A 12,769-nucleotide genomic window follows, 5' to 3' on the forward strand; every position below is an offset into this window, starting at 1 on the left:
ACAAACTAGCAGACAATTGGTCACCTGCCAAAATAAAAATATATATAATCACACTGTGCACGTGCAAATAAAGATCAGTATATGCATCACGTTACCACTTTGGGTTCGTTTAGAGAACATGTGCTGAAGGCTGGGGAATTAGCTCAAATGGTAGAGCGCTCGCTTAGCATGTGAGAGGTAGTGGGATCAATGCCCACATTCTCCACAAGACTTTAGCTCTCTGTTGGAGATACAGCAACAAGTGAGCGAAACAGCAGGTCCCTGGGTGGGCTTTGGAGTAGCAGCTGTCACTGAGGCAGCAGTTACTCTTCCTGGGGTCCAAATGCAAAGCTGCATTCAAACAGGACAGGATTGAAACAGGGGCCTTTAAATCTTTAATGTAACGCGAAGTTACAAAGACAGAAAGACATCTTTGAAGCCTCTTGGACACACAACCAGTCAGCGTGCAGCATCCAACCTCACAAACTTTAAATAATATTTAACTGTTTGGATGAAAGAGGAGGCAGAATACCTGAAATATGGCAGCTCCTCTACCGCTGAGCTACATCCTCTTTGGATATTTACCTAACCACAGAGGCTCTGAGCTGCTGCAGCAGGTGAAAAGAAGAACCATCTGATGAAGCCTCCTCTCTGCTCACAAGGCTTCTGCTCTGTTTTAGGTGGAGGACGCATGTTATGATCTATAGCTCTATCACCTATGATATAAGGCTCAATGGCTCTGTGTAGTTGTTGTGGCTGAGTGGTTAAGGCGATGGACTAGAAATCCATTGGGGTTTCCCCCCGCAGAGTCGAGTCCTGCCAACAACGGTTAGCTATTTTCGATTCCATGAAAGAGCATTTTAGAGAATCTCTATAATCTGTGCAGTGTTAATATTGGGCTTTCTTTATGTTTTCCTGTTAATCAGTGCTGCTGAAAAACTGCTGAAGCAGGAGCAGGCTCGGGGGGGGGTGCCCATCTGCCTCGACCTGTTGGGTTGAGAGAGGGAGAGAGAGAGCTGACACTGTCCTACCAAAGCCAGCATTAACTTTTCTGTTTCCCCACCAGAGAGTGGTAGCTGGATACACGTGTCAGGATGGCTCAGTGGTCTGAGGTAACAGACTCAAGATCTTTCCTGCACAAATGGGCCTTGAACATGAAAGACTCATGGCTTCATTATTTCATAGATCAGTGTCACCTATCACTGCTGTGGAGTCTATAATGTGAACCACTAAAGGGAAGTAGTTGCAGCACCTGAACAGGGACTTGAACCCTGGACCCTCAGATTAAAAGTCTGATGCTCTACCAACTGAGCTACTCAGGCTTCTGATGGCAGCATAATTCAGATGAAATTCAATTAATTATTTCAGCTTGACTCATTGAACAACCAGCCAGGGGTTGATCCTGCAGGCCATCTCTCTCTCTCTCTGTTTCCTGAAGGCCTCTCTGCCATTTACTAATTAAAATATATTCATAAAAAAACCAACTTGTTTCTATCATATGATGATGAAATCTAAAGGCTCTCTGATCATCACATTGAGAAGTTCATCTGATCTCCACATCTGGTTTGTGATATCTCTTCATATGATAGTGAGGTAAAATGTGTTCACATATACAGTAAGCCACCTTTTTAAAATTCTGAAAAGAATTGCTCCTTTTCTTTCAGCTCACTTCTAAAATTAATTTTATTTTCCATTTTCTTGCTGAGGATAAAGCAGAGAGGAGGCCTCATCAGACAGACAATTTGCATGCATTCATACATGAAGAGTGGACAAAATGAGGTTGTTTCCATTTTCGAAGGACAGAGTGGCAATATTTTGACAGGACTCTCAGTGTCTGGTAAGATTCAGGTTCCACCGAGACTTGAACTCAGATCGCTGGATTCAGAGTCCAGAGTGCTAACCATTACACCATGGAACCAGGCAGGTGTAGCTAAAAAAATTGATACCTTCTTGTTGTGAGGAAGCACAGCTTCCAACTCTTTTTCCCACCTTGGTGTTATTAGCACCACGCTCTAACCAACTGAGCTAACCGGCCTATATGAACTTCTTTTTGGGCTTTTTATAAATCTTCACAACCAGCTGTATGTCAGTTTTGAAATTCAAATAATTTTCATAAATAAATCAAACTTCGTAAATCAAGTTTGATAAAGATTAATTGACCATTAATTGTTATTTTTATTTGTATTTTTTTCCAAAATAAGCTTTTCCTCTGGAGCCACAGCAGGGGGCTGAAAGGGCCCATGTGGCCACAGGTTGCCGACCCCTGCCCTAATCTGAGTGATTTCCATGTATTCTTCATTGTGAGACAATGTCAGGGAGGGAATTCAAGTTATATAATGATACATTATATCGTCTATATCAATTTCCATGATCTGAAATTTTTTGTCAGGCTTCCTCTCTCGCCTTGTTTGCAGAAACACTGTTGCAGTGTTGCAGTTCTCCCCCGAAAGTGGAACTAAAAGTGTGTCGCTATCATCGACCTTGATAATGAAAACTGAGCACCAGTTAGTGCTCTGATCCTCTTAGATGAGTCCTGACAACATCACTCAGCTCTCCCATATTTTAATGCCGTGCCAATTACAGACATTCTCCAACATGGTCTGTAGCTCTCTAAGTGGGAAACTTGGTCCATGAAAAAAACCAACCGTTGTTGACAGGATTTGAACCTGCGCGGGAGAACCCCAATGGATTTCGAGTCCATCGCCTTAACCACTCGGCCACAACAACTACATGAGCCGCAAGAAAAGTAGAAATACACAAAATCAAACACAAAAAACTAAAAAAGCTGAGCAGAGTGCTGTGGTCAGGTGACAGTCTCCTCTGGAATTAAAGGTTCAAATACCACTCCTGACAGTCTGTGCTGTTACCCAGCTTCTTTGTCTGAGGGCCTTCTGGGAAAGATCTTTGTTGTGCTTTAAGTCACATCTGTCCTCATTCAGCTGATTCCTCAACTAACTGTTAGTACAAACTGTTTGTAAATGTTAGCACCTTGAAACTTCCGACATAGCTTTTTATCTCTCATTTCAGCATTAAGAAGCAATGTCTATGGCATTCAAACATTCTGTGTGTGAAACCGCTGGTGGAGAAGGTGAATCTACCTGAGAGAAATGAGCAGAGACGGGGGTTCAGTTGCAGAATAATTTTCTATAGTTAAATTTTTTATTACAGATCGTAGTTCAATTACAGCATTCATTACAGCTTCAGGATGATTCAACTCATCTATAGCGAAGTTTATTGCAAGAAAAGGGTAATCTGAAAAACTCCTGCAGTCGTCATTACCTTTTTGTTCCATGTCACACTTTTTTTTTTAAAAAACTCAAACCACATTAAAACATCATATCCTCATACGCCTGTGCATACAACCTGTCAAGGAATCTCTCGAGGTGTCTGCACGGAATCCTCCTGTGGTTGTACGAGCAGTTTGGTGATCTTCTGTAGGATGGCGACCTGTTTCTTCTGTATCGCTGTCGCCTCTTCTTCCTATAGTCTGGGGAAAAACTGCTAAAGCTCCCATACCATCCAGGGGATGTAGCTCAGTGGGAGAGCGCATGCTTTGCATGTATGAGGCCCCGGGTTTAATCCCCGGCATCTCCACAACTTATCTTGTTTAAAACTTAGACAATTTTTACGATGAGAGCAGAGGAGTATCTTACGAAGGAAGTTCAACAGAGCCGGGCTTTGTTTGGGTGAGCTGGCTCGACAAAGACGAAAGCTCCAACCAGAGATAACGAGTATCACGACGTTATCAACTTGGTTTGTCGACCCAGGCTTTCCTCAGCAGGCTCTGTGCATGTCCACATAAAAAGGGCTGTTTACGGGGACCTTTAGATTTTCAGTCCAACATTTTCCCAACTGAGCCATTTCTGGTGGAAGAGTTTGTTTCACAGAACGTGTCAGGAGAGACACACCACAGGCTCCAGCGGCGCAATCGGTTAGCGCGCGGTACTTATATGACAGTAACCTGCAGAGTGATGCTGAGGTTGTGAGTTCAAGCCTCACCTGGAGCAGCTGATTGAGCTTTTGGAAGAAAGTTGGTATCTTGTTGAAAAAAAATAAGATTCTGTCATGCCACAAGACTCCTCCCACTTTTTCGCATGACCTCCACCATTGACTATTCATTCTGACTCTGCAACAATTTGATCTACAGAAAGAGGACATGACCTGACTGTGTGTCTCATAAATGTATAAGCTGAAATGAATCCTTGCAGCATTAATTGTTCAGCAGCATGACTTGTCATGATACTGAGGTTGTGTCCTGTTTGGGGGTCACCACAGAGGAGGAGCTAGTGAGGACAGGCAGCATTATCAATGACCTCATCTCATCCAGAAGGTTTCATCAGACTGATAATTGATTTAGCTGTCAGGCTCCAGTGTCATGGGAGACATCTGTAGATCATAAGCCATTTAAAAAAAAAATCCAGTTTGATGATGATTGGAAATGTCTGTTTATTGTTTATCACTTGTTAGGATCCCTGTTAGCTGTCACTGAGGCAGCAGCTACTCTTCCTGGGGTCCAAATGAAAATGCACATCTGCAGTCAAACAGGCTCACAAACCACTTTACCATCAACCTCAACTGTATACACATTACACTTCCATTACCAGATCCTCTGCATATAGATGAATGTTGCAGTGCTGCTGGGGCTTAGCTGGTCAAAGTACCTGTCTTGTAAGAGTCATGATGGTCAGCTACTTATGCTGGAATATTTATATTACATGCCTTGTCCGTATGAGGCCCCGCGTTCAATCCCCGCCATCTTCAGCGTTGATAATGAAGCACAGGAAGTACTTATCTTGTGCAACACCCTGATCTCTCAACTATCCACTCAGCTTGGAGCAATTTATCCTGTGCAGTCATCCTAACAAATTACCAAAGTGAACACAAATGTACATGTGATGACAATGACATGACAATTCAGTGGTAGAATGTGTGCTTTCCATGTATGAGTCCTTTGGTGCAATCCCCAGCATTGCTAAACAAGCACAGGAAGTACTTATTTGTACTAATATGAGATGGGTGTCATTCCCATTCTGAAGTGTCCAAGGTGCCTGATTAAGGCTCCACTCTCTTCGGAGGTGTGGGTTTGAATCCCACCACTGCCAGTTGCCTCCATTCCTTTGGATCCTGCATTCAACATCAGTTGAGTGTGACGACTGAGTTCTCAGTTTAACACATGATGGATTCTAGGTCTCCCACATGAATACCTTTTATACCATGCATGCTGAAATGAGAGATAAAAAGCTTGTAGGAAATGCCAAAGGTGCCACAGTTTCTACTAACAGTTGATTGAGGAATCAGAGGAATTGAAAACTGAATCACATCAGTGGAGGTGCGGTGATTTTCTGTTTGCAGAAACAGGCCCTGTGAGCAGCTAAGCCACAGAACATCTTTATGACATTCTACAGCTACGATCAAAAGGCTTATTGGGGAAATCCTTTCACTGTTTCACTCAAGTCCACAGCACTCTGCTCAGTTTTTTAGCTTTCAGCTGATCAGTAGCTGTGGATGGACCTGGTATCTGCTATATGGAGCTTTGCTTGGTTTGCATAGCTGCCTTCCAAGCAGTTGACCCGGGTTTGATTCCCGGCCATTGCAGTTCAACTGTGTGTCTACAATTTAACTTTGTGTTTTTCATGTTTGTTTTCCTTCCAGAAATCCTGAAATCCTGAAATATTGTAGATCTCAGGCCGATGGTGCCAAAGTCCTCCAGCTACAGACCTGTAACCCGTCCTCACCACAGCTGTACATCTGTTACACCCTGTAGTTGTCTCGGGGAAAGGGAAGCTTATTGTCATATAGTGATGGGATGGCTCCATACTCCAGAACATCCCTGTGAACCCGGTCATACACCTTCTCCAAATCAAATCTTGGGGTTCCACATGTCCACTATAATTCCAGTGGATAAGACAAAGCACGTCTCTGGGTGGACTCAAACCATCATCCTTTCAGTTAACAGCCAAACGCGCTGACCAATCGCCCCACAGAGACATGTTGTACATGTACATGTACATGTTGTAGCCTGCTGTTCCAACTACACACAGCAACAAGTGAACTAAACACAGCAGGTCTCTGGTGGGCTTCACAGCCTTTCAGTAAACAGCTGATCACATTGATCATTGTGTCACAGAGTGGAGCCGCCCCCTGGTGGTCATTAGATAGACTGCAGGTGGAAGTCTCAGTACTTTTTAACCAGCACATCCACTTTTATAGAAAGTTTCTGGTCCTTAACTTATCAGATACAACAATAACATAAAGTTACAATGATCAGTCCAGGGACACTTCTGTGCGTCTTTGTGCACATACGCTCAACCATTTGAAGCAAACATGAACAAGAATGTGACATATTCATCTGTGTAGCATTGGAGATCAATGACAGACAGGAAATGCCTTTGATGTCTTTCAATTACTATTGTAACGATGTCATCTTCACATATAACGAACTTTGGATAGTGAACAGCTAGCTGTTGCTAAAACACCATTAGCAGAGGAAGGCTTCGATCCATCGACCTCTGGGTTATGGGCCCAGCACGCTTCCGCTGCGCCACTCTGCTCATAGCTAGCTGAGCTGCAGCATATAAACTCGAATCCCATCACTGCGGAATCTGCGTAGGAATGCCATTCCTTCCTTTCTTCAATCACTGTGACGCAGATTTTTTCAGAACAACATCAACAACGAATAACTCCACAACGAGACTGTGTGACGTCACTGGAGATCAAAGGCATTTCCTGCCTTTCATTGATGCCCCACGCGATGGATACGTCACACTCTCATGTTCGCTTCAAATGAATGAGTGCATGCAGTTTCTGTAGTGTAGTGACCATCATGACTCTTACCAAAGTTTGTCTCCTGTTAAAAAAGGGCAATGACCACATTTCACAACAGCAGGGTACAACTCAGACAGACTAAAGCCAGCTGAACACCGACGAGGATGGGATTCGAACCCACGCGTGCAGAGCACAATGGATTAGCAGTCCATCGCCTTCACCACTCGGCCACCTCGTCATGAACGCAAAGGTACACGTGATGACAAAAAAACAGCCATTGGGAAGAAGCTGCAGCACCTGAACAGGGACTTGAACCCTGGATCCTCAGATTAAAAGTCTGATGCTCTTCAATAAGATCTGACTTCATTTTCCAAGCTGCCCCCTCGTGGTCATTTGATACACTGCAGGTGGAAATCTCAGTACTTTTTAACTGAGATTTAAAATTATACAAAACTCCAGAGGACATTGCCCAGAGGTCGATGGATCGAAACCATCCTCTGCTGTTTATACACACTGGATGTCCCATCATGAGACATGAGTTTATCAGCAGCACTGATTAACAGGAAAACACGGAGAATGTTGTCTATCATATCTATAATACTGAGAGTTGAGCAGCAGAGTGGTGCAGTGGCACTTCTGTTGTTGGCTACAAGACATCCTGCAGTGCTTCGCTCTCAGTGGAGTTCCTGCTCATCACTTCCTTTATTACAGCTTTGTTCAGCAGAAGGAAATTTGGTGATTTCACGCTTGGAAAACTTTAGTAAGGCTAATGACAGCCCGTCAGAAAGTTGTGTCCAAATGTTTGGGTGTCACGATAAAGCAAAGCCGTTTAATTGATTTGGTTTGTTTGTTTTAAAAAGATTCTTATTTGAGAGAATCAGCACTCATCACAGTAATTTACAGATACAAGCCTCCCTCTGTCTTTTCTTTCTCCCTTTGTAATTTCAGCCCCCCCCCCCATGTGAAAACATGCAGTGTTTGGCAGGGGGCACACACAGCCCATCACTGCAGATCAGCAGGTCTGACTGAAAACATGCTGTAAAGTATGAACCACAGCACTGCTGGGGTTTGAATGTGTAGGGTGCGAGAGGTCAACACTTGTGCTCCTCACAGTTGTGTGTCACTTGTGTGTCTGAAGAGCTGCTGCCTTTGATACATCGCCTGATGATGTAACAACTGTCACCATTCAGAACAGCTGAGAAGCTGATTGATACAAATACATGCTAAGCCAGCAGCCTACCCATTAAGATAACTTAGTATGTGCTAACTAATTCAGATGTTCTTAACCCCCACACCCTAAAAACTGATAAAACTTGTCATTGACTTCTGAAATCACCAACACTATCCCAACAAATAGCACTTACTGCTCTCAGAACACAAGTCTGTGCTTCAGTTCGGGAAATGTTGACGAAAAATTCACTCACTCAGCTGATCTGAAGAAATCTATCAAAACTGGTTGTAATTCCATCCAGGACAACCGCAAAGAGAGGCATTGGTACAAAAGGAAGTCTGTGTTTCATAATTGAAATGATCAGTATTGTATTCTAAGAAGATGTTGTTGTCTTTGTCAGTTAGTGCTGCCCCAACAAGTAGCACTTACTGAATTCAACAGTCAAGTTAGTGCTCAAGTTAAGGTAACATTTGTGACTTTCAAATTAATTCCTTATCCCCCACCCCCATATCACTGATAATATCTGCTGTCCTGGTGATTGAAGAGAAGAAGGAATGGCATTCCTGCACAGGTTCCACAGGGCAGAGTGGCGCAGCGGAAGCGTGCTGGGCCCATAACCCAGAGGTCGATGGATCGAATCCATCCTCTGCTAATGGCTTTTTAGCAACAGCTAGCTGTTCACTATCCAATGTTTGTTGTTTGTTGAATCATTACAATAGTAACAATGCCATACTGAAGCTGCACTAGCTGAAGAGGGAAGATCTTCAGTCTTGAAAACAAACTTCCGTATTAATCTTGCTTGTTTTAACTCCCAGCAGTTTTCCTCAGCAGTGGAAGTAAAGCAGATTTCAACTGTTGTTTCAGTGCCGAGTACCCAGTCTGCCTCCTTCGATCTATTCACTTTTTTTTTTTCCCCAAAGCTTAGATCTAAAGGTCCCTGGTTTAATCCCGGGTTTCGGCATCTGAGGTAGTACCTGAGTGAGATTCAAGCTCAGGTTGTTTTGGCCTAACCCTAACCCTAACCCTCTTTCAACCACACCATGAAATATTGTGAGGGTGGATGCATCATGCTGACTGGTTGTGTGTCCAAAAGGCTGTCAAACACATCTTTCTTCCATTTTCTCCTCCAAACATTTGTACACAGTTTTGAGGTTTCTCGTAATGTCATATGTGTGTCATTTTTGCAGTGAAGCTGGCAGAAGTATGTGGTAGTGTGGCCGAGCGAGTACAATCGTGAAGTTTGTGAAGTTGTGGCCGAGTGGTTAAGGCGATGGACTAGAAATCCAGGTTCGAATCCTGCCAGCAATGTTTACTTCCTTTTATGGAACAAGTTTTCCATTTGGGGAGAGACACAGCCGAGTGCTGTTTTTAGGACTCATCTAAGAGGATGACAGCACTCACTGGTGCTCAGTAATCATTATCAAGGCCGGTGATAGGGACACACCTTTAGTTCCACTTCCAGGTCATGGAAGCAATAATGAGAAGTCATTTCCACTGTGTGCTGTGCTGAAATAGCTCATTTGGGAGAGCGTTAGATTGAAGGTTTAAAGGTCCCTGTTTCAATCCCGGGTTTGTTGTTTTTTAATTATGGAGTTAAAGTCACTTAGTGTAACACATCACAGATTCTATGTCTTCTCCATGAACGCCTTTTATACCAGGCATTGTTTCTTAAGTTAAAGCCGAAATGAGAGATAAAATGTTATTCAGGAAATTTCAAATTGTTTATTCCCTTCACCTGTAATACACCTCTGACCAACCACAAAGTTAAGACGACTTGTCCTTTAGGTCACGTGGTCTCTGAGTGTGGCTGATTTTAATGTCTTGTTGTCAGTTTATCGTCTGTTCCATCGTCTCTACCAGCACTTGACTGGATCCATCTTGATCACTGAGCTACATCCCCTGCATGGTGTGGCAGCTTTAGCTTCTGAGATCCTGCGACAGGTAAAACTTTTGAGTGCATAAATAACCAAAAAAAGTGTTTTTGTCTTGTATGATAAATGCAATGTGCATTTGTGCTTCCTAGTTTTGGGGTTTGCTTCTCACTCTGGGTGCCATGAATTTTTCTCCCCTCATAGATTGTTGGACTTTCTCCGTCATTTCCCACTTTGGACAAGGGTCAGTGTTTAAGTCCCACCTGCCCCAACAAAATGCTGATGAAATACATAATACATATAAGTCAGGAGCAGAACAGTACACATAACTGGTAAAAGCGATAAATGACATTCTCCATGTTTTCCTGTTAATCAGTGCTGCTGAAAAACTGCTGACATTTTCCAGTTTAAGTTATCACTCCTGGTGGGACAGTAAAGGAATCTTTAGTGTGTATAAATAGCAGAGGATGGTTTCGATCCATCGACCTCTGGGTTATGGGCCCAGCACGCTTCCGCTGCGCCACTCTGCTCATACCTGGATGCCCTTCAGTCTCTTCTGGATCCGTGGGTTGAAAATCCTCTGTGCTGTGCTGTGACCCAGCTGATGTTGGTTGGTTAGATGCTGGTAAAGATTTATGTTGCATTGGCCAGGAATTGAACCCAGGCCTCGCACCTGGGATGTGAGCATTTCACTGATGAACCACCAATGACTGACCACCATAAAAGGCCTTGAACACTTGTTTACACTTTGTTTCCTCAGACATGCTTTTAGAAACATGACAGCTAACCCTAAGCTGATCACAGAGAGTCTCTTGAACGGCTCTTTAATATGAACGATGGGAACCAAGTCACACTTTCAGGCCCCCCAGACAATTAGCTTCTATCACTCTGGTGTGAATGAGCTATAAAGATGCACATGCTCTCCCCGTTGGAGAATCAAACGCCAGTCTTCTGCGTGACAGGCAGAGACACTGTCCACTATACTAACTCAGGAGCAGGAAAGACAGATATCACGTGGTGTGTGACTCCACTTCCTCTGTGAGTGGGTGAGTGGCTCTGAGTGGGTTTTAATTTGGTGGAAATGGACCCAAATAACTCTTTTAGTGCTAAAGGTTGCAGACCCTTGATCGAGGGGTATGATTCTGACTTTGGGTGCAAGAGGTTCTGTGTGTAAATCCCAGAGGAGCCCCTCATATGATGTGTCCACTGTCTGCAGTTCCACTATTCAAGTGTCAGTAAGTTAGACAACATGAATTCAGGAAGGCTTCTCTGCAGCAGCTCAGAGCCTCTGTGGTTAGGTCAAGGTCCAAAGAGGATGTAGATCAGTGGTAGACGTCAACTCAATGATGAGCCAAGTCCACTGTGACAAATATTTTCTTTACCATAAAATAAACTGTCACATTAATGTCCTGAATGTGCTGTGTGTAAATAATGAGATCCTGGGTTCAAATCCCAGCAGTGCCTTGCTCCTAATGTTAGATGTTGTGGATAGAAAGGACTCATACATGGAGAGCACAAAATATAAAATACATTTGTCCCCAAAATACACCTTACAGCAGTAGAGGTGAAAGGAAAAGCAGCTTCCATCAAAGGTGGGATTTGAACCCACGCATCAAAGGGGACAATGCAGAAAGATAAACATGAGCACACACTGAATGTTCCTTTACATTATGAGACATGACTTCAGCTGGAAAATGTCAGGAGTTTTTCAAGCAGCACTGATTTACAGGAAACGACGAACATTGGATGGTGAACAGCTAGCTGTTGCTAAAAAGCTGTTAGCAGAGGATGGTTTCGATCCATCGACCTCTGGGTTATGGGCCCAGCACGCTCCCGCTGCTCCACTCTGCTGTAAACCACCCCAGATGGGACTCGAACCCACAATGCCTGGCTTAGGAGGCCAGTGCCTTATCCATTAGGCCACTGGGGCACAAAAAGCGAATTGGAGGAGCCTTTGATCTCTGTGATGTCATTAGAACCTTTGTGACATCACAGAATCAGCATCTCCTTTGATGGTTACTGATGGAACAGGAAAAGGTCAGATCCTGATATAATCTTGTGAATCCACAAGTATGCCTTTCTTTGTTTGTGTACCAACAGCCTGAGCTCTGGTTCTGACTTTGTTTTGATGAACCTCATTATTTACACACAGCACATTCAGGACATTAATGTGACAGTTTATTATATGCTAAAGAAACCTTGTTAAGACTCATGATGGTCAGCCACGTATGTTGGGGGTATTTTCAGATCCAAAATACATCCCTGTACATCAGAGTGGTGCTGTGGTTTAGTTGGTCAAAGCGCCTGTCTAGTAAACAGGAGATCCTGGGTTCAGTATCTCATTGATAAAGTTTAAGGTTGTTGAGTTAAATTCATAACAGTTTCATTAAAAGGACACAGCACTCTCTCTGACCAGTCACTTAACTGCACAGTCTTCATGTCTCCCAGCAGCTCCTTGTTGCTAAAGTCAGATGTTGTAGAAAAAAAGTACTTCTGGGTTTTCATCAGCTGTAGGTTCCAACGATCAATATTAAAGATATGACAGACAGAGTTCTCGATGTTTTCCTGTTAATCAGTGCTGCTGAAAATCTCATGTAGTGTGTATAAATAGCAGAGGATGGTTTCGATTCATCGACCTCTGAGTTATGGGCCCAGCACGCTTCCGCTGCGCCACTCTGCTCAGTACGTTCAGGTCGCAGTGTCCTCTGGAGTTTTGTGTAATTTTTAACCACCACATCCACTTTGTCTCACTTCCACCTGCAGTGTATCCAATAACCACCAGGGCTCCGCTGGTTGGAAAATGGGGATGTAGCTCAGTGGGAGAGCGCATGCTTCGCATGTATGAGGCCCCGGGTTCAATCCCCGGCATCTCCAGCATTTATAATGAAGCGTAGGAAATCCTGAACTGCTCCATGTTGTCCTGCTTACTCACTCAAACAAATTACTGACAACACACATACGTATGTGTGAAAGACAAACTGCT

General features: G+C 43.6%; 10 non-coding genes across 10 annotated transcripts; 4 read left to right on the forward strand and 6 right to left on the reverse strand.

The window, feature by feature from the left end:
* The first annotated feature begins 132 nt into the window (after positions 1-132).
* Positions 133-205, forward strand: trnaa-agc (transfer RNA alanine (anticodon AGC)). The gene has a single exon. It is a non-coding gene; the product is annotated as a tRNA-Ala (tRNA).
* Positions 206-1,228: 1,023 nt separating this feature from the next.
* On the reverse strand, positions 1,229-1,301 carry trnak-uuu (transfer RNA lysine (anticodon UUU)). The gene has a single exon. It is a non-coding gene; the product is annotated as a tRNA-Lys (tRNA).
* Positions 1,302-1,825: 524 nt separating this feature from the next.
* trnaq-cug (transfer RNA glutamine (anticodon CUG)) lies at positions 1,826-1,897 on the reverse strand. The gene has a single exon. It is a non-coding gene; the product is annotated as a tRNA-Gln (tRNA).
* A 727-nt stretch (positions 1,898-2,624) lies between these two features.
* trnas-cga (transfer RNA serine (anticodon CGA)) lies at positions 2,625-2,706 on the reverse strand. Its single transcript has one exon. It is a non-coding gene; the product is annotated as a tRNA-Ser (tRNA).
* A 795-nt stretch (positions 2,707-3,501) lies between these two features.
* Positions 3,502-3,573, forward strand: trnaa-ugc (transfer RNA alanine (anticodon UGC)). Its single transcript has one exon. It is a non-coding gene; the product is annotated as a tRNA-Ala (tRNA).
* Positions 3,574-6,900: 3,327 nt separating this feature from the next.
* On the reverse strand, positions 6,901-6,982 carry trnas-gcu (transfer RNA serine (anticodon GCU)). Its single transcript has one exon. It is a non-coding gene; the product is annotated as a tRNA-Ser (tRNA).
* A 1,513-nt stretch (positions 6,983-8,495) lies between these two features.
* Positions 8,496-8,567, forward strand: trnam-cau (transfer RNA methionine (anticodon CAU)). Its single transcript has one exon. It is a non-coding gene; the product is annotated as a tRNA-Met (tRNA).
* A 1,677-nt stretch (positions 8,568-10,244) lies between these two features.
* On the reverse strand, positions 10,245-10,316 carry trnam-cau (transfer RNA methionine (anticodon CAU)). The gene has a single exon. It is a non-coding gene; the product is annotated as a tRNA-Met (tRNA).
* A 1,327-nt stretch (positions 10,317-11,643) lies between these two features.
* trnar-ccu (transfer RNA arginine (anticodon CCU)) lies at positions 11,644-11,716 on the reverse strand. Its single transcript has one exon. It is a non-coding gene; the product is annotated as a tRNA-Arg (tRNA).
* An 872-nt stretch (positions 11,717-12,588) lies between these two features.
* Positions 12,589-12,660, forward strand: trnaa-cgc (transfer RNA alanine (anticodon CGC)). Its single transcript has one exon. It is a non-coding gene; the product is annotated as a tRNA-Ala (tRNA).
* Positions 12,661-12,769: the final 109 nt, after the last annotated feature.

This window comes from Echeneis naucrates, chromosome 2 (genome assembly GCF_900963305.1).
Source record: "Echeneis naucrates chromosome 2, fEcheNa1.1, whole genome shotgun sequence".
Classification (NCBI taxonomy): Eukaryota; Metazoa; Chordata; class Actinopteri; order Carangiformes; family Echeneidae; genus Echeneis; species Echeneis naucrates.